At 42.3% G+C, this 23,799-nt stretch overlaps 1 protein-coding gene across 1 annotated transcript in view; it reads left to right on the forward strand.

The window, feature by feature from the left end:
• The window catches only part of DIP-lambda (Dpr-interacting protein lambda), a 379,081-nt gene that overhangs the window by 196,546 nt on the left and 158,736 nt on the right, over positions 1-23,799 (forward strand). The window lies entirely within an intron of this gene.

Consider the following 23,799-nt stretch of genomic DNA (forward strand, 5'->3'; position numbering starts at 1 on the left):
ATATTGTTGGTGTTAGAGTTAGAGTTGGGGTTTTGCCGTTTCATTATTTTTTTAACTTCAGTTACTTTTTGTTGTTTTAGTTCTTGTAGAATTGTGTCTTTGTCGATGTGTCTAAGGTCGTTACAGTAAATAACTCCCTTAGAAAAATTTGATGTTTTATGTTCACTTGCTGTAACATCCACATCTGCAATTTTTGTTAGTTTTAAGAGTTTTTTGGCTTGTAATTCGTTTTTGGTTTTTATTAGCAGGTTGCCGTCTCTTGTTCGTTTGCATCCCTCGACTTCTCCTCCACAGGCAAAGGCCACCGATTTCTTTATGATGAATGGTGAAATTCTTTCGAAAGAGTTGTTGTCTTTCCTTTTGATAATTATAAATTTAGGTTCACCTAATTGCGATTGGTATGTTTTTAAAGTAATTTTGTAAATGTTTGGTGGGTCTGTCATGATTGTTGGTTAAGGGCTTGAGCCCGGGTTAGCGGTATTGTTGTTTTTGTTGTTGGTTTTATTTTATTTTCTCTTTGTGGTTGATATTTGTTTATCAAGATTTTGTTGATAAGGGTTTTGGGCTTACGTGAAGCGGGGCTTTAAACTGGGTGGCACGACTTATCTCTTCGGAGGTTGAAGTGGTACTGCTCTAACGTAATTAAACAAGCTTTTCAAACCAACGACTGCGTTTACATATGACTAAGAATTGTTTATCATTAATCAAATAGTTATGCTGCTCACGTTCTCAAGATTATCGCAGTTTGTGTAGTTTGAGATTATACAGTCCGGGTCTGGAAAGCTGCATTGTCAGGGTATACTAGATTCGTTGAAAAGTATGTAATAGGCTGAAGGAAGCGTTTCCGACTATATAAAGTATATATATTCTTGTTCAGAAACAACAGCCGAGTCGATTTAGCCATGTCCGTCTATTACTCTGTCCGTATGAACGTCGAGATCTCAGGAACTATAAAAGCAAGGAGTTTGAGATTCAGCATACAGACTCTAGAGACAAAGACGCAGCGCAAGGATGTTGCATGTTGCAACGCCTTCTCCAACGCCCTCAAACCGCACTAAACCACCACGCCCACACTTTTGAAAAATTCTTAATATTTTATAAGTGGTGTTAATTTCTATCATTTGCCACAACAACTCTAACGCCCTAAAGACTCCCAAAAATGACGCGCCCACGTTTTTTATACCATTTTTCGAAATTTTTTCATAATTTTATAAGTCTATCAATTTGGAAAAATTGCCACCGAATCAGTCGCGACCACACTTTTGAAAAATTTTTAAATTTTTTCAAATTTTATTTCCTAATATCTATTGATATCCCAGAAAAATTATGAAATTTCGCCTTCGCTTTCACATTAGCTAAGTAACAGTTATCTGATAGTCGGGAACTCGGCCACAAGGGGTTGCCCTCAAAGGGGTGTCCTCTCACCACTCCTGTTGAGCCTTCTGGTAGACGAGTTGTTGGACAGACTGACCCGAAGGGGAATACTTTGGCAAGGCTATGCTGACGATATTGTCATTATAGCTAATGGTAAATATGGGTAAACACTCTGCGATATCATTCTACTGGGCCTCAATATGACGAGCGAATGGTGCAAGGAAGTAGGCCTGAGCCTAAGTCCTAGCAAAACTGTTATTGTTCCTTTCACAAATAGGTACAAGCTAAAGATAATGAAGGCAATAACCCTGTCAGAATGTCGCAAAGAGGCCAGTAAAGAAGTTAAGTATCTTGGGATAACCCTTTACTCCAAACTTAGCTTCAAAACTCATGTAGATAACACAATTAATAAGTGCACCAGAGCACTTTTCATGTGTAGAAACATTGTTGGCAAGTAGTGGGAAACCTGACCACGCATAATAAGATGGCTGTACCTCTACCATACTAAGCTATGGGGCAATAGCCTGAGGTGATAGAGCACGCCTTAGCACCACTAAGGCGAAACTCCATAAGCTTCAGGGAATGGCCTGCGTATGCATGACAGGAGCAATGCGTACCTGCCCCACTGCAGCCATAGAAGTACTAATGGAGGTGACGCCGCTTCATATCGTTATTGAAATGAAACGGAAAGCCACCCTAATAAGAATTAAGGGAGCAGGAAATGACTGCAACCTCACAAGTAAGGATTCTGAAAGCCTAAAAAGGGATATCCTTTTGCTAATGCAACCAAGGGATGAGATACCAGCTGAGCAAAGATTCGCTCAGAACTTCAGCACTCATCCCAGTAATAAGAACAGTTGGACATCCGTGGGGTAAGTACACCCAAAGAAACCACAAACAATAAAGTGGTATACAGACGGATCCCTCACCGACGAGGGAAGTGGGCTGGCGGTTGTAGGCCCCAGATTAAAATACCACGAATCAATGGGTAGATACACCAGAATTTTTCATGCTGAAGTCTGTCCTATTGGACGCTGTGCGGAGCTTAATCTGCAAAGGAACTATCGTGGCTATACATTTCTATACTGTCTGATAGTCAAGCAGCCGTAAAGGATCTCAGCAAAGCTAATAACATCTTAGCTAGTAAATAAAGTGAGGACAAAACTAGGAGCTGTCAACAAACTTACAATAAGGTGGGTCCCGGGACACAACAACATCTCGAGGGATAGAGGATTATAAATGAAATTTTGTCAGCATTTGAGAGCAAAAAATACTGCACTGCAACATTTCTTGACGTTCAACAAGTGGTTGATCGGGTCTGTCATGATGGTTTATTATATAAATCTTAAAGCTTAAAATATAAAATCAAAAAGTGGTTACCTGCACCATATTTTTTATTATTAAAGTCATACTTAACCAATAGACACTTTTATGTGCAACAAAAAAATGAATACTCGCCCTTGCATTTTATAAAAGCTGGAGTCCCACAAGGAAGCGTCATAGGACCTGTCTTATACACCCTATACACGGCCGATAGGCCGGTAACAAATACCTGCACTGTGGCAACATACGCGGATGATACAGCTATGTTAGCTACCAGCTCATCTAAAGAGGAAGCCTCACAACTCCTGCAAGCAGAGCTACGCCTTATTGAAATCTGGTTTCTACTTTGGAAAATTAAAGCCAACGCACTGAAATCTGCGCAAATAACTTTGGCATTAAGAAGAGGTGACTGCCCAGAAGTGTCATTTAATGGATCAGCAATCCGACAAAGTAATTGCATAAAGTACCTTGGCTTGCACCTTGATCAAAGACTAACGTGGAAAAAGCACATAAAGCAAAGCGCCATCAACTAAATCAAAAAAAGTTTAAAGATGACCTAGTTGGCCGAAAATCTGCAACCACTCTGGAAAATAAAGTCTGTTTATACAAAGCTATACTAAAGCCCGTGTGGACTTATGGCATACATCTCTGGGGTACTGCCAGCAACTCAAATATTGAGATTCTACAACGCTACCAATCAAAAATATTAAGACAAATTGTTAATGCTCCATTTTATATTTCAAATGCAAGTATCCATAAGGACTTACGAATCCCTCATGTTAAAGAAGAGATAGCTATACATATTAAAAAATAAGAACACATGAAAATAACTTAGCCTTAAGTTTGGTAAATAATAATAACAACGTCAGAAGACTTAAAAGATTTTACGTGCTAGATCTCCCTGAAAGGTTTTAGGTATTAAAACATGTTATGCATTAGGTGTTAATGTGTTAGTATGTGTGTTAGTATGTATTAGGGATAAATGGATATCTACTGCCTCTGATAATTTAAGATTAATTATAAAATTTACTTATTGTCATACTTTTTTAAGACAGATTGTAAAAAAAAAGAAGAAAAACGTCTGTCCTTCTGGCAACACCTACCAGGACTTAGGCAGTCTAAGATTCTCCTCCGTGAATATAACCATAAAAGGTTCAAGACCTTGATGACACACGGGAAAAATACCGTGCGCATTTTGACTGGCCTTCTTAAGGGGCATTGCCGGCTACACAGCCATTTGCACAAAATTGGCATTGCAGACAGTGAACTCTGTCGCTTCTGCTGTATGGAGGAGAACTCTACACATATTATGTGTGATTGCATGGCGCTTGCCATCAAGAGGAACAGACTCCTGGGTATGTATGTAGTCCCACGGGAAACAATTGCAGCCCTGAACCCCAATAAAATTCTGGCATTTATACAGTGCATTGAACTTCAGGGGGATCTTTAAGTCATAAAGGGGTAGTACAATCCGACTGGGTCGCAGTACACCTACAAACCATAGACACTAGTATAACACGATGCGTAACGCCATACGATTTTTTGGCACACGATTTTTCGCCGTGGCTCTAGAGGTGGCTCCAGGCTCTCTCGAATTTTGGTTCGAGACCGAGAGAGCGGAGAAATTGGAAAAAACTCCCCAAATATGTAAATTCGTTTCTTCGATCAGAATTGATTTCTGATTACACAAGTACGCACACATATACACGTTCTCGTCTTTTGTTTTTACAAGCAAATTCTATTTTTAGATTTCTCACGCTCTCAGCGTAAGCGAGCGGACAGAGAGCAATTTAGGCCGTCACCAAAATAATGCCTGCATACTGCCAAACCAATGTATGGTCGTTCCGCATCTTCTCATTCTAGTGTCTTTGTACAAACCCACTTTTTAATAAAAATAAGTGAAGTTTGCTTTTGTTTTATAAAGGTTTATTATTAAGTGGTCGTACAATATTATTCATGCACCGGTAAAAAGTGGCTGTTAGGTTTTGCTAGGTCTATAGGTGTAAAGAAGTTGCATCTGCGTAATTTTGAAAATGTGACTTAATTTTCGGTAGTCTACTACAATTCAGAATTTCTGTTTGCCCGATGCATCTTTTTTTTGGGACTTCCCAAATGGGGCTATTGTAAGGTGAGTTACTAGTACGTATAATACCCTGATTTAGCATACCTTCTATTTGGCATTTCACAGCTTGCTCCCAAGCCTGTATTATTTGAAATAAATGGGTTGATTGTGCTTGGTATTGATTATATGTTTGGTTTGATTATGCCATTATAATGCTGCAGGAATGTTCCAATCTGTAAAGGTATGATTCTAACATGGGTGAATTATTTGTTGGTAGTCTGACTCTTTTCTGAAGCCGATTTGCCTTCGATAAGTTTGAATTTGTTGTTGCAAAGAGTCACCAAATGATCGCGGTAGCTTATTGTTGCATTAGCCACATGTTAACTGTGGATCCGGTATCAAAAAGACATTTTAGAATATTTCCTTTGTCTGTAATTGTTATTGTATTTTGGGATTTTCCAGGGCTTGTGGCTGAAAATTTTAAGCTTGTTTGACATTGGGTCCTTGGTTGTCTTTGTACACACATACATATGTCTCGTCTCTGATATAATGATTCATCTATACCTATCCTATTTCGACCACTGTTAGATGTTATTGATCGCATTATTGTTTGGTTTGGCACATGGGAATGCGAATTAGGCACTGATATATCTGATATTAATTTTGAAGACGGCTTGGTTAAAATTATTGTTTGTACTGGGTTTATAGGTTTGTTTGGGAAATAGACACCCTGTTTTGCATTCTTCATTTACCTTTGTAGTTCGGTATATCCGATTATACGAGGACTCCGTGCTTTCCCAGTACTTTTTCATGACCAGTAAACGGTAACTTGTTTACATCTTTAGTATAAGCATCGTATGATCCATTCGCCGCTTAAGTGAGCCACATTTTTGCTTTCAATGTAACTAAACTAGTGAGTTATAATGTACGAATATCATCTGATGTTGTATAAGTATGGTTAGTATTCTGATGAAAGGAGTTTTGTAACTTATCATAGGTACATATTTTGGTTTTGGGTTTCTGTAGTAGATTTGAGTTATCTTAAATATAGAGTTTTTCTTGAAGGTTTTGTTTTAATTTTTTGGTTTCAACCTTACTGGTAAGTGTTTACACTATAATGCTCGTACACTGCCTCTGAATGTGGTCTTCCGAGCCTCCTCCAAAATAATGTAATTGTGGGTGTATCAATTGTAGTCTAAGCTGTGGCCAGGTGATCATGTTGTTAGCTTGAATGCAACGCATTATCATTTATAACTCTAAGGCTGGCATATAGGTTGTCTTCCCATAAACATTTGGTGATCCCGACTGAAATGGAGTGGGCGGAAAGATTCCTTTGGTTGTGGTTGCTGCGGCGGCTGCTGAAATTTTCCCCGAAATTAAAAACGCGCGGGGTGGACTTCAACCTTTCGTTCTTTATTCACGCACTGGTAAATTACAACTACCTTAACACTAACAGTAGAAAATACCGCGGGACCGCGGAGTGGTGAATACCCTTGCGGGAAGGGAGGAGAGCGAGAGAAGAGAAGGAGAGCGCGAGCAGCGGTGCTTGCGAGCCGTGGAGGAGCTTCGAGTACAAGCATTGGCCGCTTACACTGCCGCTCAACTGTTTGCGCCCTTCTGGCGTGAACATTCTCCCCCCCCTTGCGTAGGCAAAGGTATCCCTGGCCGGCTAGATATCAGGATCGTCCTCTTCATTTCGCGCACGTTCCAGAAACGGTCCATCCGAACACCGTGTTCTGCGCGACGGGCAACCCATCCTCAATTTTTAGGAACCCCGGTTGGATCAAATTGGCATATACATCTGATCCCAACACGAGGGAGATGGAGGCCGGCCGGTGGAAGCGCTCGTCCGCGAGACGAACACCGTCAAACTTGGCCCTGGCGGCGTCGCTCAGAGCTCGGATGGGTGTCCGGATCCTTAGGCTGGGATCGATCTTCAGGACGACGTTGAGTCGGAAGGTGCTGGTTCGGGACCGGAGTGTCACCGAGCAGATCTCGTTGCCTCCCAGCCGAGTGATGGGCAGCCGGAACGCAGCCGCTAACGACCGGTCGATGCTGCTCACCGGCATGCATGGGTCGATCATGGCCCCGGTCTCGAAGGTCTTCGAGCCCGTGTCCAGCACGACGATGGCTGTAGGCAGTATGGGGACAGCCTTCTGCTGCTGCTGACGCGGGCGATTGTTGGCGACTGGGGCTGGTGGCGGAGTGCGGGAAATCCGGACCGGACGAGGTGCAGCGGGATGGCGCTCTCTGCGCGTCGGAGCTGGTAGCGCTGCCGGGTTCGGAGCGGGGAGGACCTCGTGCATGTGGAGTAGGGTGTGGTGGTCTCCTCCACACTTCTTGCATCCCTCTTGGCTGCGACAGTCTCCTCCTGAGTGCTGATGGGCGAGGCAGTTCGAGCAGTACTTATTAATAAGTACTGCCCGAAGGCGCTTTTCAACGCTCAGTTTGTGGAACCTCGTGCACTTTCGAAGAGGATGGATTCCAGAGCAGACTCGGCAGCGGTAGGATTTAATACCTCGAGTACGTCTGCTCTCCAACGACTGGGTGGCACGAGGACGAGGAGCCATTATTGGAGGAAGTGAGTAAGTCTGCCAATAAAAGAAATGAAGAAGCTTAGTATGAGCCGACTACTATTTTGGCCCCGGAATGGGGGAAGTGCCCTAATCCCTAGGAACGGAGGACTCTTTGTCCTCCATCGGTAGCAGAATAACTTTGTGGACAGGGCGTTTTATGGTGCCGCGAGACGTACGGATCTCGACGACTCGAATGCGCTCGTCGGCTCCTGGAAAGGCAGAAACGATTCTGCCGAGCCGCCATTCGTTCGGTGGTAGATTGTCCTCTTTGACAACTACCATATCGTCGGCTTGGAGATTCCTGGTCGGAAATTGCCATTTGCTTCGTTTATGGAGTTCCTTAAGATACTCCTCTTTCCACCGTGCACTAAACTGCTGATGTTGTGCCTTGAGGTGTTGCCATCGATTTATTATCGACTTGGCTTCGCCCTTTATCTCGGGTTCCGCCGTGGAAAGCAACGGCCCTCCAATAAGGAAATGGCCTGGTGTGAGGGCCAGCAAATCTGAGGGATCTTCGGACATAGGGGAGAGGGGTCTAGAGTTGAGGCAAGCCTCAATCTTAGCGAGAAGCGTCGCCAGCTCCTCAAATGTATATTTGCGGACTGACGTCGATTTAAGGAACAGGGTTTTGAAGCTTTTCACCCCTGCTTCCCACAAACCCCCCATATGTGGAGCCCCTGGTGGGATGAACCGCCATACGAGTCCCTGGTGGCTATATGCATCAGTCACGGACTCTTTGATGGCTTGGAGAAAGTCCCTGGAAATCAAAGCTGCCGCCCCCACAAAGGTTTTACCATTATCCGAATGGACCCGCTGAGGACAACCGCGCCTCGCTACGAAACGAGCAAAGGCCGCTAGAAATTTCTCGGTTGTTAGATCGGAAGTGGGTTCCAAATGGATAGCCTTCGTGGAAAAGCACACAAACACACAGACATATCCCTTCGTTATGAGACACGCTCTCCCTGTATAATTTTTTATTTCGAAAGGGCCGGCATAGTCGATACCCGTGTAGGTGAACGCCCTCGAGAAGGAGACTCTATCTGTCGGGAAGTCGCCCATCAACTGTGTTTGGAGTCTCTTCTTGTAAATCGTGCAAATCTTACACGGATTGACCACAGCCTTCACCAGATTCTTGATTTTAGGAATCCAATACTTGGTTCGGATCAGGCGTACGGTCAATTGACTACCGCCATGAAGAGTAATCTGGTGAGTAAATTGGACGATGAGGCGCGACAGTCTACAGTCATAGGGGAGAAGAATCGGATGACGTTCATCATATTGCAGGGTTTTGGATGCAGTGAGACGGCCGCACGCTCTTAAAAGGCCGTGTTGGTCAATGAACGGGAACAAAGTCACCAAAGGACTTGACACTGGAAGAGGCCTTTTCTCGGTCAAATGCTGAAGCTCTTGGCCATATGCTCTGCGCTGCGCAATGGAGGTCAGAGTTCGTTCTGCCTCTCGGATCTCTTCACTCGTAGGTCGTGAACTGGGCAAGAACGAACCTTTGCGGCAGCGTTTAAAGAAGCGTTGAACATAGACCAGAACTCGCAGGGCCTTGTCCAATTTGGAGAAACGTTCGAGAAAGTCGATGGACGGGCCCTTGACAAAATGCACTTTGACCGCGCGCTGCTCTAGCTCTGTCACTGGAAGAGTGTCGCTTTGTGCTGGCCATAGCTCTCGTGGCCCTTGCAGCCACTCTGGTCCATGCCACCAGAGATGGTTTTCTGCCAATTCCTGAAGGGATACGCCTCGACTGGCTAGATCGGCGGAGTTTTGTTCTGAGCGAACGTGCGCCCAACAGTCGACTGGCGTCGCCTGCGTGATCTTGGCAACTCTGTTGGCCACAAATGTGGTCCAGTTGCACGCAGGCTTTCGTAGCCAGGCTAAGACGATTGTGGAATCTGTCCAGCAGCGGATATCTGAACTGGCGGAGGGCATGTGCGGAAGGATTGCTGTCACCATTTCGGTTAACAGCACGGCACCACAGAGCTCTAGCCGAGGAAGGGAGACGGTTTTGACTGGGGCTACTCGTGTTTTGGCTGTAAGCAGGCGAGTCAGGATCTTTTGCCCCATCTCGACGCGGATGTATATAGCCGCTCCATAGGCTCTCTGAGACGCGTCACAGAAACCGTGGTGCTCTATGACTACCTCAGGCTGGTACCAGATCCATCTCGGAACCCGGATCTGGTTGAGGTCGGAATACTCCTCTAAAAACGATTGCCACCGCTGACTCATTTCAGTGGGAAGCTTATCGTCCCAGCCTAAGTTTTGCAACCAAATCTCCTGCATGAATATTTTTGACCGGATTATGAACGGCGCGAGCCACCCGGCAGGATCGAACAACCTAGCGATTTGGGACAAAACTTCTCGCTTTGTATAGGAGGCCTCCACAACTATGTCTGGAGGAACGAAATAGAATTCGTCGGACTTTGCCCTCCACCGTATACCGAGCGTCTTGGCCGTGCTTTCGGCATCGATGTCGAGGAACTCGCTATGAAGGAGGTGTTCGGCCGGGACGTCTTTAAGGACGCTTTTGTTGTTTGAGGTCCACTTTCTTAGCGGAAACCCGGAGGCACTTAGGGCTGCTTGCAACTCTCGAATTGAACTTTGGGCTTCGTTTACGGAATTCGCCCCTGCCAGAACGTCGTCGACGTACATGTGCTGCTGGATGATGCGGCTGGCATTTGGAAATGGCACTTGGATATCCTCTGCCAGCTGTTGCAAGACTCGAATGGCGAGGAAGGGGGCGCAGTTGACCCCGAAGGTAACTGTTTTTAATTCGAAGTCTCGGATATCTCCTTCCTTGTTTCGGAACAGAATTCTTTGAAACGGGGTGTGTTTTGGATCGACCCAGATCTGACGATACATTTTCGTAATGTCTGCACTGAAGACGTATTGAAAATAACGCCATTTCAGGACCTGGATCGTTAGATCGGATTGTAGGACTGGACCAGCATGAAGAGTATCATTTAAGCTGATCCCATTTGCCGACGGACTTGAAGCGTTGAATACAACGCGAAGCTTTGTAGTGGTGCTTTCGGGCTTAACTACCGCGTGATGAGGAAGATGATACGAGGGAGAATTGTGAGTCGGCGGAACTTCTTTCATATGCCCCAGATCCAGGTACTCCTGGATCACGCTGTCATATTGCTCTTTTAATGGAAAGTCTCTTTTTAAACGATTTTCGTTTCTAAGAAACTGAGCTAGCGCAATGGACCTTGAATATCCTAAATCGGATCCGGTATTCTCGGGATCCCGGAACGGGAGCGTCACCACGTACCTCCCGCTTGCGTCTTTTGTGGTCGTTTGGAGGAAGTTCCTTTCACAATAGGAGTCCGACTCTTTTACCATCTTTACTGGTAGATCCTCCACCTCCCAGAACTTGCTGAGAAGCGTGTCGAGCGAATCAGGGTCGCCTGTTTGGTGCACCTGGGTCGTGAAGGATGCGACCCGTTTCGGCTTACCCTTGGAAATCGGCCCCGTTAGCACCCACCCGAAAATAGTTTCTTGGCCCAGGAGCGAGCCGCAAATATTTTGTCGGGTGCCATCCATCATTATGGATGGTAGAATGTCAGCCCCGATCAGTACATCAATTTGAGAGCTCTCAAAAAAGGTAGGATCTGCCCAGCGGAGTGCGGGCAGGTCCTTCAAAGAATTCCGAGGGATCGGATAGGAGGGCAGTTTGCCTGAGAGCTCCGGAAGGACGTACGCTTCAGTGTCTAACTGTAGACCTGGCTTAGTCGGAGAGCGAATCCCGAAGTGACACAGCTTCGAGGATTTCGCGGAGACCGAATGATTTAACCCGGAGACTTGGGTCCGGGTGTTGCGGAATGGCAACTTGATAAGGTTGAACAGGCGTTCTGAAATGAACGTCGCCTCGGATCCCGAGTCGATTAAGGCTCGGGCTCGGTAGTTCGTCCCCAAATGGCACACGTCTATCATCGCTGTGCTCAGTAGGACGGCTGAAGTGCCGGACGCGAAGAAATTTTGCACCGCTGAGGTGCTTGCCGATGCATTTCTGCTAGAGGGTCTCGGAAGTTGCTGTGTAGGGGGCGAGGTTGAGGAACTCGCATTTTCGGAATTTGGGGGGCTGCGATGCAGCAGCGTATGGTGCCTGCCCTTACATGTAAAGCAGCTGTGCATGCTTGTGCAGTCACGTAGCTGATGACCTCTGGCAAAACAATTCAGACATAGCTGCTTCTTTTTTATATATCCGGAGCGCGAGTCAACAGACATTTGAAGAAAACGCGGGCACAATCGTACCGGATGGTTCTCCTTAGAACATATGTCACACCCTTTCTGTTTGGTGCTGACCTTTGTCTCGAAGGATTGAAGCCTTTTGGGAACCGCCTGAGTCGGTTTCATATCTTCGATGGCTTCCAATGTCCGATACCTTTCGCTCAGGAAGGCATTCATTTCTTCCCAAGCTGGGATCTCGGATTTGGCAGTTAGCGACTGTTCCCATAAGGACAGGGTCTGCTTGGGCAGTTTGCTCGCGCAAAGGAAAACCAAGATACAATCCCAGTTTTCTGTGGATACCTGGGAATGCTCTAGTGCCGTTAAACACCCCTGAATCGTGGATTGTAGCTCTTTTAGAGCATGACCAGATTCTTGCGAAATTGAGCTCAAGTTAAAAAGAAGCTTGAGCTGGCTGTTGACTAAAAGTCGCTTATTTTGGAACCGATCTCGAAGCGCCTCCCAAGCCGAAGCAAAACCATCATTCGTGAGAGGAGATTTCGCCACGATGGCTTTTGCTTCGCCACTTGTTTTGGTAAGGAGGTGGAATAGCTTCTCGACCGGAGTCAGCCTGGGGTTGTTTACGTAAATTGCCGTGAATAGGTCCCGGAAAGTGGGCCATCGGAGGTAGTCGCCATCGAAGACTTCCGTGTCGCATGGAGGTAAGCGGCAGCCGGACGAAATTAGCGGCTGAGAGGGTGCTTGCGCGACTTGAGGCGTTGCTCTGTCGATTGTTTCGCCAATTTGTGCTGCACATGACTCGTATACTGAGTAGCAGTAGTCATATTTGGCCTGGAGAATAGGCACTGTGTCTAGGGATCCTTCTTGGGCCATTAGGTCAGAGCATGTTTCGTACTCTCTTTCCACTTTGTCCCATAAGGCTCGCACCTGTTGCAGACGGACTTGTAACGTGTGTAGGGACGGAGAGGCTTGATCTGGAGTGTTGATCTTCGCTTCGAAAAGGCTTACGCGATCGCTGACGGCGATGAATTTATGCAACGCTGCGTTTGCGGGCGTCGGCTGTTCAGAGGATGCCATTCTCTTTGTGGTAGAGCGTGTGACGCGGAGGAAATCGGTCCCGACAGCGGAGGGACTCTCGGATTTTCTCGATAGAGAAGACTCACTAGACGCTCGCGTCACTGGTCGGGAAATGACCAACCTAGGAGTTGTCTTCGAACTGGTCGATGGCAAAACCTTTGGTTTCGGAGTGGGAGTCGCGGTTTTGACCCTGGGACTAACGGACTTGGGTGCTGGCCTACCGCGAGTGGATATCGGAGATTGCGGGTTGAACTTTTGTTCTTTTCCAGGTGCGGGTGTCTTTTTCTTGTCTCCCTCTAGGGGCATGCTCAGCTATGCCCTAGGAGAAGGAAGTCAAGAAGGAGATTGGAGCACGAAGGAAAAAAAAAAAAATCTCAATTTTTGTGAAATAAGGCCCCAATAGATCTTAAATCAACTGGAAAAAAAACTTAAATTGAGAAGGTTGCAATTGGGATCTGGAGATTGAAGCACAATATAGCTAAAATTCAGTTTATTGCAATTTCTGAGAAAATAGCTAAAAAAAAAAAAAAAATAGCTACCAGCTGGAGTCTGGATAATAGCCAAGGATTTATAAAAAATCGCTACCGACTGAAAAATCCCGAAAAGCAAAAAAAAATAGCTACCGGCTGGAGTCTGGAAAATAGCCAAGGATTTATAAAAAAAAATCGCTATCGACTGGAAATCCCGAAAAACAATAGCTAATATATGGAAAATAGCTAGAAAATTCAAGTTTAAATTTATAAAAATAGCTACCGGATTTAGGACCACAATTTTATTATTGTAATTTAGGAACCAGAAATGGGAGCCAGAAATAGCTTGTAAAAAAAAAAAAAAATTATTATTTGGGTTAAATAATTATTAACTAATAATCAAGAATAATAATAATTAAAACAATCGTTTCTCTCCCTTTTTTTTATTAAATTATTTATTAAATAATAAAAATAAATAAATAAAATATTTTAAAATTTATTTTTAAATTTTATCGTCGGACTTATTTATTTTGTTTTATGTCTCGACGATAGGGTATTCTCTCGTCGCTATGCGCTGGTTTTTTTGTCAGGGCAATAACGAACAAAGAGGAGACGAAAGAACTTGCACTTGGCAAGTCTGTGTACGTCGCGACTGTGTGTATGTGAATATCGTTGGATGACAATGGATATGTCGTAATGTATGTATATGGCTATGTATATTTGTGTGTATGTGAAATTTTTGGTGATTATATGTATGTGTATATTTAATTGAATTTAATTAAATTTGTATATTGTATATTGTATATTGTATTGTATATTTTATTGAATTTAATTAAATTTGTATATTGTATTGTATTGTATATTTTATTGAGGCACAAAAAAAAAAAAACAGCAGTTTAGCAGCGGACGATAGCAGTGAATTTTGGACAGTGTGTATATGTATATATGTACATGCGCTTGGATATCAGCGGAGCACCGTGAGACGAATTAGGGGGCCGGTATTGGCAAAGTGCTTGTTTATGCACTTAAAAAAAAAGTAATCGCGGTGGCTGGGCGCATGTACTTATATATTTTCACTTTTCACTTGATACGGATGGACGGAAAGAATAAACGCCGTTGGAAAAAACGAAAATGGCGACCACGGACGGAATAGGATTTAAAGCCGTACTTATCTTGAATTTTCCGCAAGGAGCGCTGGCAGGATCAGAGCTCATCCGGCTCGAAGGACCATGAAATGGAGTGGGCGGAAAGATTCCTTTGGTTGTGGTTGCTGCGGCGGCTGCTGAAATTTTCCCCGAAATTAAAAACGCGCGGGGTGGACTTCAACCTTTCGTTCTTTATTCACGCACTGGTAAATTACAACTACCTTAACACTAACAGTAGAAAATACCGCGGGACCGCGGAGTGGTGAATACCCTTGCGGGAAGGGAGGAGAGCGAGAGAAGAGAAGGAGAGCGCGAGCAGCGGTGCTTGCGAGCCGTGGAGGAGCTTCGAGTACAAGCATTGGCCGCTTACACTGCCGCTCAACTGTTTGCGCCCTTCTGGCGTGAACACCGACGTTACCGCAGTTTTTATCGGAGTCTACAACTCGGTCTTGTTATTGTTTCATATCGCTTAAACGCTGTCGTTTACACACGAACATAAATACTTATTTAAACACATATAAAAGTGCATAGCCGACTGCTCTGTCGCTGTCGGATACTTTATTTTATTTTATTATTTTCTCGTGTATAAGACAAAAACTTGACTCGTGCTCAAAACGAATCCTCAAATGAAGTGGACCGAGCCAAAGCCCAATCTATTTTGCGGCAGATGAGCTTGATGAAATTTTATTTAAATGCTGATTCGGTTAATCAGTTTGATAAAGCTGACTTACTGGCGCAAGTGGAATGGATCAGATCCTTAAACTTTTTTAAAAGGATTTAAAACGTTTAAACGAACATCGGATTGAATTTTTGAAATAGTGTGGTCGTGGCAGCATGGGTCAACAAACTTGAGCTGCGTCTATGTCTCTGGAAACTGTATGCTAAACCTCAACTCTCTAGCTTTTATAGTTCCTGAGATCTTGACGTCCATATGGACGGACAGACGCACATGGCCAGATCGACTGGGCTATTGATCCTGATCAGAATATATATACTTTATATATACTACCTTACCTTCTGTCTGTTATATACTGTAATAAAGTCAATGCACTGTGTCTCCCTCTTTTGGTCGCGGTAACCAAAAGCTTTTTTCTCCTATTGTGTTATCCTCTTTAGCGTGTAATTTGGCTGCCTGCGTGCAGTAATATTGTACTCTAGATCAGTCACAATAAATACTTGAAACGAATTGGTTATGGGCCCAGCCCACGCGGACATAAAAGTGAATAGTGAACGAATTAGAATATTCGGCATCTTTAAATATTGTGATTCAGGGATTTAATACGAAAAACTTATCGAAGTAAAAATGAGTTCATCAATAAACCAAATAAGAAACTTGATGATGAAAACTACAGTGCGTGGGCTGTACAAATGAAGAGTGTCTTAATTCATGCGGAACTATAGGGGGTACTGTGTGGACGTGTGGTTAAAAACGAAAGTGATAGTGCTGAGCTAAAGGCTTTGTTCGACGCGAAGGACGAAAAAGCATTAGCAAGTATAATGCTATGCATTAAGACATCCCAAATTAACCATATAAAAAACTGTGAGATTGCTGTAGAGGCATGGCAAAGACTTAGTGAAATCTACACTCCCTCAGGACCGGCACGACGTATATGTTTGCTAAAGCAGTTGTTGCACATGATAATGTCTGAAACAGAAGTTGTTTCGAGTTATGTGAACAATTTTTGTGCGGTTGTTGAAAAACTAAAAGAAATTCAATTGGTGATCCAAGAAGAAGTCATGAGTATTCTCTTGTTGTCCAGTGTGCCGGAATCGTTTAAAAGTTTCGTAGTTGCAATAGAAACGCGCTATGAGTTGCCCACATTGAAAATGTTAAAAATAAAATTACAAGAGGAAGGGCAAAGGCGTATGGTAAATGAAGAACATTCTGCAAAAAGCGAACAAAGTGCATTTGGAATTCGGTCTGCGAAACAAAAAGCGAAAAGTGACATTAAGAAGAGTGTGCAAGTAAATAATCAGCAACTGATTAACGGGAAAAGAACAGTTAATTGTTGGAACTGTGGTCGCAGCGGCTACAAAGCTGTAAACTGTAGGCAAAGGAAAGGAGAACATAGAGAGAGCGAAAACTTAAATACCGAGAAATCATTCTCTGTGCTCTGTTCAACTGTACACCTTGGCGAATTGCCAAAAAATATGTGGTGCCTTGATTCAGGAGCATGGTTCATTTGTCCGGTGAGAGATCGATGTTTAAAAACTTCAGAGAGCACAAAGAGCGCATTCTTTTGGCTGGCAATAAGTATATTATGGATGACGGTCGTGGTACAGTGAAAATAGCCTGGCGCAACTCATCATTTGAATTGATCGACGTACTCTTTGTAAAGAATTTACAATGCAATTTTATGTCGGTGTCGAAGGCAATTGAAAACGGATTTCGTGTGTCGTTCGAAAACAGGCGCGGAATTTTAAAAAATGATAAGAATAAAGTTGTTTTGATTGCTGAACTGCAAAGTGATTTGTTTATGTTCCAAAATGAAATAAAAGTTGAAAGTGCATGTTTCGTTGCACAGACAAATTTAATGAGAAAGTGACACCAGAGATTCGGTCATTTGAACTTTGCAAGCTTGAACAAAATGATCAAACAAGAAATGGTACTCGGACTAAAGAAAAAATATTTAAGTGGGGCAAAAGAAAATGACTGTTTAAGCTGCGCAAAAAGCAAGATATGTGTGAAGAGTTTCCCAAAAGCATCTGGAAATCGCACAAATGAAGTACTGGAGCTATTGCATAGTGACATCTGTGGTCCAATGCAAACGACGTCTGTAGGAGGTGCACGCTATTTTGTCACCTTCGTAGATGACAAATCGAGATACTTGTTTGTGTATTTCATAAAGACGAGAGATGAAATACTGGCCAAATTCAAGGAGTCTAAAGCAGAAGTTGAAAGCAATTGGGAGCGACAACGGGCGTGAGTATTTAAGTAAAGCGTTTCAATCTATCTTGACAGAAAACGGCATAAAGAGACAATTGACGGTACCGCACACCCCACAACAAAACGGTGTAGCGGAGCGCGCTAACCGAACCCTGGTCGAGATGGCAAGGACTATGATGATTCACGCAGGCGTCGGCGACTCACTATGGGCTGAAGCTATCAATACTGCTGCTTATCTACGAAATCGCGCTGAGACGTCAGCATTATCTGATGTAACACCGTTCGAGTCTTGGACTGGAAGAAAGCCATATGTGTCCCACCTGAAGATATTTGGTTCGAAGGCTATCGTGCTTAACAAATCCACAAAAAGGAAGTTTTCTGCGAAGAGCGAAGGAAATATTTTGGTTGGATACTTCTAAGGGATATCGCCTGTTCAATCCTATCAGGAAGAATATCTGTGTTGCTCGTGACGTAATTGTATTTGAGAACGACCAGAATGATGGTATGACGGCAGGGCAAGCAGTACCTTCTCCCGATGTTCAACTTGTGGAGATGCAGCACCTTCCAGTCTGTGTTGCTGAGGGTAAGAAACAAGATGATGTTTTCCAGGTGTCAGATAAACACGTTGACGACGTTGCGTCTGTCGAGCAACACGATTCAGAGGGAGAAGCGTCATCCACTGAAGACAATGAAGCCACTGAAGTCAGAAGACCTGGACGGCCAAAGAAGATTTATACTGGTAAACCTGGAAGACCGCGAAAACAATACAACATGGTCAACGGCATGAGTACGGATGAGGTTCCAATTCCAACAAGCGTCAAGGAGGGGTTAACCATAAGAAACTCTGAAGAATGGAGAACCTCAATGCAGAAGCAGTTGGAGAGCCTACGTGCAAACAAAACCTGGTCATTGGTGGATTTGCCGGCAGGTGAGAAGGCCATTGGGTCAAAATGGGTCTTTGCAGTGAAGCGTAACAAGATGGGCAAAGTCGAGAGGTTTAAGTCTCGACTTGTCGCAAAAGGGTGCGCTCAGCGATACGGCGTTAACTTCACGGATACGTTCTCACCAGTGGCACGCTACTCATCAATTAAATTAGTAATTGCTTTGGCGGTGGAAAACGGTCTCTACATGCACCAAATGGACGTCTCGTCTGCATATTTGAATGGTGATCTTCACGAAACGGTATATATGAGGCAGCCAGAGGGATTCATCGATGAACGATATCCAAAGAAGGTGCTGAGGTTACAGAAATCTATATATGGACTGAAGCAGAGCGGCCGAGAATGGAATAAACTACTGAACGAAGTACTGCAAAAGATTGGGTTTTCTTCATGCCCTAGCGAGCCATGTGTTTACACCCGTAATTATGGCAAAAAGAACCTTGTTGTAGTGTACGTAGACGACCTTATCATAGCCAGTTCAAGCAAGGAGGAACTGTGCGATATTAAAGCATCAATTTCAAAAGAATTCGATGGAATCAGGATTGGCCACAAGCAGTATATTGAGAGCCTTCTCAATGATTATTTGATGCAGGATTGTTAGCCGAATCTCATCCTACTGGAAGCAGGCTTTGAAGTAAAATGTGACAAGGCCGATTGTCAGAAGGTGAATCAAGTCAGCTATCAATCGCTGATTGGCTCATTAATGTATCTGGCAATCAAAACTCGTCCTGATATTATGCATTCGGTCATTAAACTATCACAACGGAATTCTGACCCACATAAAGAGCACGAAGCCGGTGCAAAGTGAGTTCTGCGATACTTGAGGGGCACAGCTGATTTGCAGTTACACTACGAGCGTACTGGTATGCCTATACATTGCTATGTTGACGCGGATTGGGCTGGTGACACCACGGACCGAAAATCGTTTACTGGATGGGCATGTATTGCTGCAGGAGCTGCCTTTACGTGGGACTCAAAGAAACAATCAGTGGTTTCCCTAAGCAGCACAGAATCAGAGTATGTGTCACTTTCCATGGCAGCGAAGGAATTTGGTCAACGAAATGGGTTTTGGTGAAACCCAGGCAACTAAGGTTTATAGCGACAACCAGAGTTCCCAGTGCTTGGTGAAAAATGACACTTTCCATGCACGTAGTAAGCATAAAGATATAAAATATTATATATATAAGAGAACTGTATAAGAACAATATAATAGAAGTTAATTATGTACCCACAGAAAACATGATGGCAGATGTTCTAACCAAGAATTTGAATAGATTTAAACATGAAAAGTGTATCCAAGGTATGGGTTTAAACTAACAAAAATGTATTTTGATTTTGGAATTCAGATAAAAATATCCGTAAGGGTTGACATATTGCATTGAGAGGGAGTGTTGAAAATATGTATATAATAAAGTCAATGCAGTGTGTCTCCCTCTTTTGGTCGCGGTAACCAAAAGCTTTTTTCTCTTATTGTGTTATCCTCTTTAGCGTGTAATTTGGCTGCCTGCGAGCAGTAATATTGTACTCTAGATCAGTCACAATAAATACTTGAAACGAAAATATGCTTTCTAAAGAATATAGTAAACCCCTTTACTCTACAACCAATGTGTATGAAAATGTTTTTTTTTTATATCTCACGGTAATAACCACCGTTTTGTGTCAAAACTTTGGAGCTATAACGATAAACAGTAATTATTAAAAATATAAAGGTCAGATCTCACGGAATAGCACCTGTTATGTGTCAAAACTTTGGAACGTTTACTTAATTGTACTTAATAGGCAAAGTGGAATATGTAACTCATAGGTATTCGAATCAATAACATAAAATATCAGATACTGCAGTTTTGTTGTAGGCGTAAGAGTGGACGTGGCAAATCGCTAGAAATTTTTATAACTAAAACGAAAAATTAAAATTTTAGAAGTGTGTTGGTATTTGCCGCTTCAAAATCATAAACAACAAATAGTAATCTATGGCATTTATATAATATAGTGCTATGATCCACCCCGTTTCTAATGTAAAGTGTACTGGTTGACTTTTAAAGTGTATTTAGTTGTTTACAGAGAGAAGAGCTTCTGCTCCGATTTGGGTTCTTTATTTTAACGCCCAATGTGTGCTGATGTTGGGTTCAGCTAACCCGCATATACAATCCTTATATCTATGTATTCTTAATTACATTTATACATATACAAGTTATCCAACCCACAGATCTTATGGATATCTACGTGTTCAAAATTGTACTACATAACGAACCCTTAATTATTTATATCAAATACCCTGTAATAACAAATACAATAGATGCGAAATTTATTATGCCAGATCCATTTCACATAATAATGGAAAATTACTAATAAGCAATCAGGTTGGAAAATGCAAAATTAATATCTATGAAATATCTAATTTTAGGAACGAACTTTTTAATAACTATGGTATTTTTAAGTAAAGACAAAACTTGTTTTACCCGCTTACTAAATGTAGAAAAATCAATTTGCAAAAAAAATAAGAGAAAAAACTAAGAATATAGATATCATTCAAGAAGGTGCCATTCTAATAAATGGAAATAATAATATAAACAATTCTCACTAGACGGGTCATATTTAATAACATTTAACGGCACAACCGCAATAAATAATATTTCATACACTAATTTAGAAAACAAAATACTTGAGTACATAACCACCAACCACTTTAAGAATCTGGAAATATCAGGTTACATAAAATCCAACAACTCAGAACTTACTCTTGACAACATTAATATCTTAAACCCATTTATTGAAATTTACAATTGGAAATATTAATTTCATTTATATTAAAAAATTAATCATTTTGTACCTTATTACTACATTAAGAATAAAATTCAGAAATACTTTAATTGTAACCAAAAAAAAAAAAACGGCCAGAACTAGAAGAACCAAATACTGAGAAAGAATTTTTAACAGAATTAAGAGAACGTTTAAGCGAAATGCGTAATGAAGCGGGGCGCGTCATGTCATTTTAGAAGGGGGAGAGTTATCCAACCCACCAATATAGCAATCTGCCCCAATAGATAAACAAAGGTATACAAGTTCTGAAGGTTGTCATGGTCTACTATTCTGAGACTAGAAATCGGAGACAATGATAAGCCTGGTGATGGTTTCGGGAACAGAAATAAAAAGACAGTAGTTCGGACAGCTAAGTCACAGGATCTACCAGATCTAGATCTAGAGACTACAAAGATGAGAATAACGCTCACAGATAGGTGAATTTTGGTACTTGGTACAATTAACGCATTTTCTTAAGATTTCGAATGGGGAACACAGTCAAAATGCGTACGTGACTCTATCAATTGGGAAACTTGAGAGGCAGTAAGGACCCAAAAGTATTCAAGCAGTAACAGTCAAGGCAAGTGAACGAAGGAAAAGTAGAGAATAGCTAAGACATCTAACGACGAGGAAGTTTAAGGCTAAGACTTGAGGTTGAGGCCCATAAGGTAAGGCTTGTACACATTCGTGCGACAAGGTTCTCAGGAATAAGCTGTTAAGGAAGCACGAACGGTCATATTGGATGTGAAGTGCAGTGGAGTTCAAAAGAGTAACAGAGCGCAGTGTAGAACTTTGCCATTATATGCGAATTATGAGCATCCAATCTTTGAATAATATGTGGTCAAAATTAATTGGTTAGTTTTTAAAAACTCATCAGAGGAGAAGATGAAAATATAACTCAAAAATATAATGTGTAAAATTCTATATGATACATTATATATATTCTTGATCTATTTAGCCAAGTTCGTCTGTCTGTCCGTTAATGTAGCATATTGTAGTGTAGCACTAATACAATAAATGATTGGGTATATATTTATATAAATATACAAATACCCAAACGACCATCAACAACTACAAGTTATTATATGTGTTGGCCTTAGTTATCCATCGCCGCAGTCTGAGGGGATGGGGGTGATGTGCTGGCCGTTGCTCAGCGTCGATCCTAATTATAACCAGTTTATGATGGGAGAACTCTCTCCGTTATTACCTGCCCTTGAGGCTTGATTACCAATATGACAAAAACAGCGTTGGCTGGAGATCGTTAGGGAGCAAGCAAGTGCTCTTTATTGTCATCAAAATCAAACTGAAAACTTAAAGGCTAACATATAAAAGCTTCATAGCGGCTTCTGCCAATGTGCAGAGCTTTTGCCGGTTATGCAAGAGCTCCCGATCAAATGCTTGGTCAGCGATTTGACCGGTGCTTGAGAGCGGACGATCGGTCCGGTTAACTCAGTTAACTTACACAAGCATTCCAGCGCCCAAGTAATACGATCTAACGTTATACATAATCCGATCGTGGTCAAGCTACACATAACATATGCATGCCTTCATGCCTTCTGCATACATATGTATATGAATAAATGTAATTAAGAATACATAGATATAAGCATTGTATATGCGGGTTAGCTGAACCCAACATCAGCACACATTGGGCGTTCAAATAAAGAACCCAAATCGGAGCAGAAGCTCTTCTCCCTGTAAACAACTAAATACACTTTAAAAGTCAACCAGCACACTTTACATTAGGAACGGGGCGGATCATAGCACTATATTATATAAATGCCATAGATTACTATTTGTTGTTTATGATCTTGAAACGGCAAATACCAATTTTATAACCATATATAATAGAACGAGTCCGAACCAAGCATATTCTTGATCAGTATCACTAGCCAATCCGACCTTCCGTTTTCCGTATGAACGCCACGATCTCAGCAACTATAAAAGCTAGAAGATTTGGTTTCAAATGTTGACACATCCACTTCAACGTCCACACTTCTAAAATTTTGTTTAAATTTTTCGTTTTATTGGAAATTTTTGTGAGATATAAAAAAATACATTTTTAAGCACATTTGTTATAGATTTAAGGGGTTTACTAGATTCGTTAGAAAGTACATAACAGACAGAAGGTAGGGTTGTGTAGCATATTGGACTAATCTACCCTAAGAATACAATAGATGATTGGGTATAACATAGCGTCAATACATTGTGACACTTTGTCAAATAAATATAAATATACAAATATACAAAAAGACCACCAAAAACTACGTAAGCACTCCAGCGCCCCAGTAATACGATCTAACGCTTATACATAAGCCGATCGCGGAGCGTGGGAATGCTGAGCATGCACTTTGCAGCTCAAGTGGTCAATGCCTTCTGCATACATATGTATATGTATAAATGTAAGTAAGAATACATAGATATAAGCAATGTATTTGCGGGTTAGCTGAACCCAACTTCAGCACACTTTGATCATTCGAATAAACAGATTCAAACAGAGCAGAGGTTCTGAGCTCGGAAACCAAATCTATTACATCTATACCTGTTACATTTTTAAAACAATTACAGTTGTATATATAGAGTATATATATTCTGATCAGGATCAATAGCCGAGTCGATCTGGCCATGTGCGTCTGTCCGTCGATATGGACGTCGAGATCTCAGGAACTATAAAAGCTATTGAGTTGAGATTAAGCATACAGTTTCCAGAGACATAGACGCAGCGCAAGTTTGTTGACCCATGCTGCCACGCCCACACTTTTTCAAAACGTGATATTTTTTCATATTTTTATTAGTCTTGTAAATTTCTATCGAAATACGCTAAATCTCTAAACCCTGCCTCGCCCACACTTTTGAATAATTTTTAATTTTTTTCATTTTATTTACCAAGATCTATCGATATTTCAGAAAGATTATGAAATTTCCCGTTCGAATTTGCACTTGCTGAG

Source organism: Drosophila melanogaster, chromosome 2R (assembly GCF_000001215.4).
Source record: "Drosophila melanogaster chromosome 2R".
NCBI lineage: Eukaryota > Metazoa > Arthropoda > Insecta > Diptera > Drosophilidae > Drosophila > Drosophila melanogaster.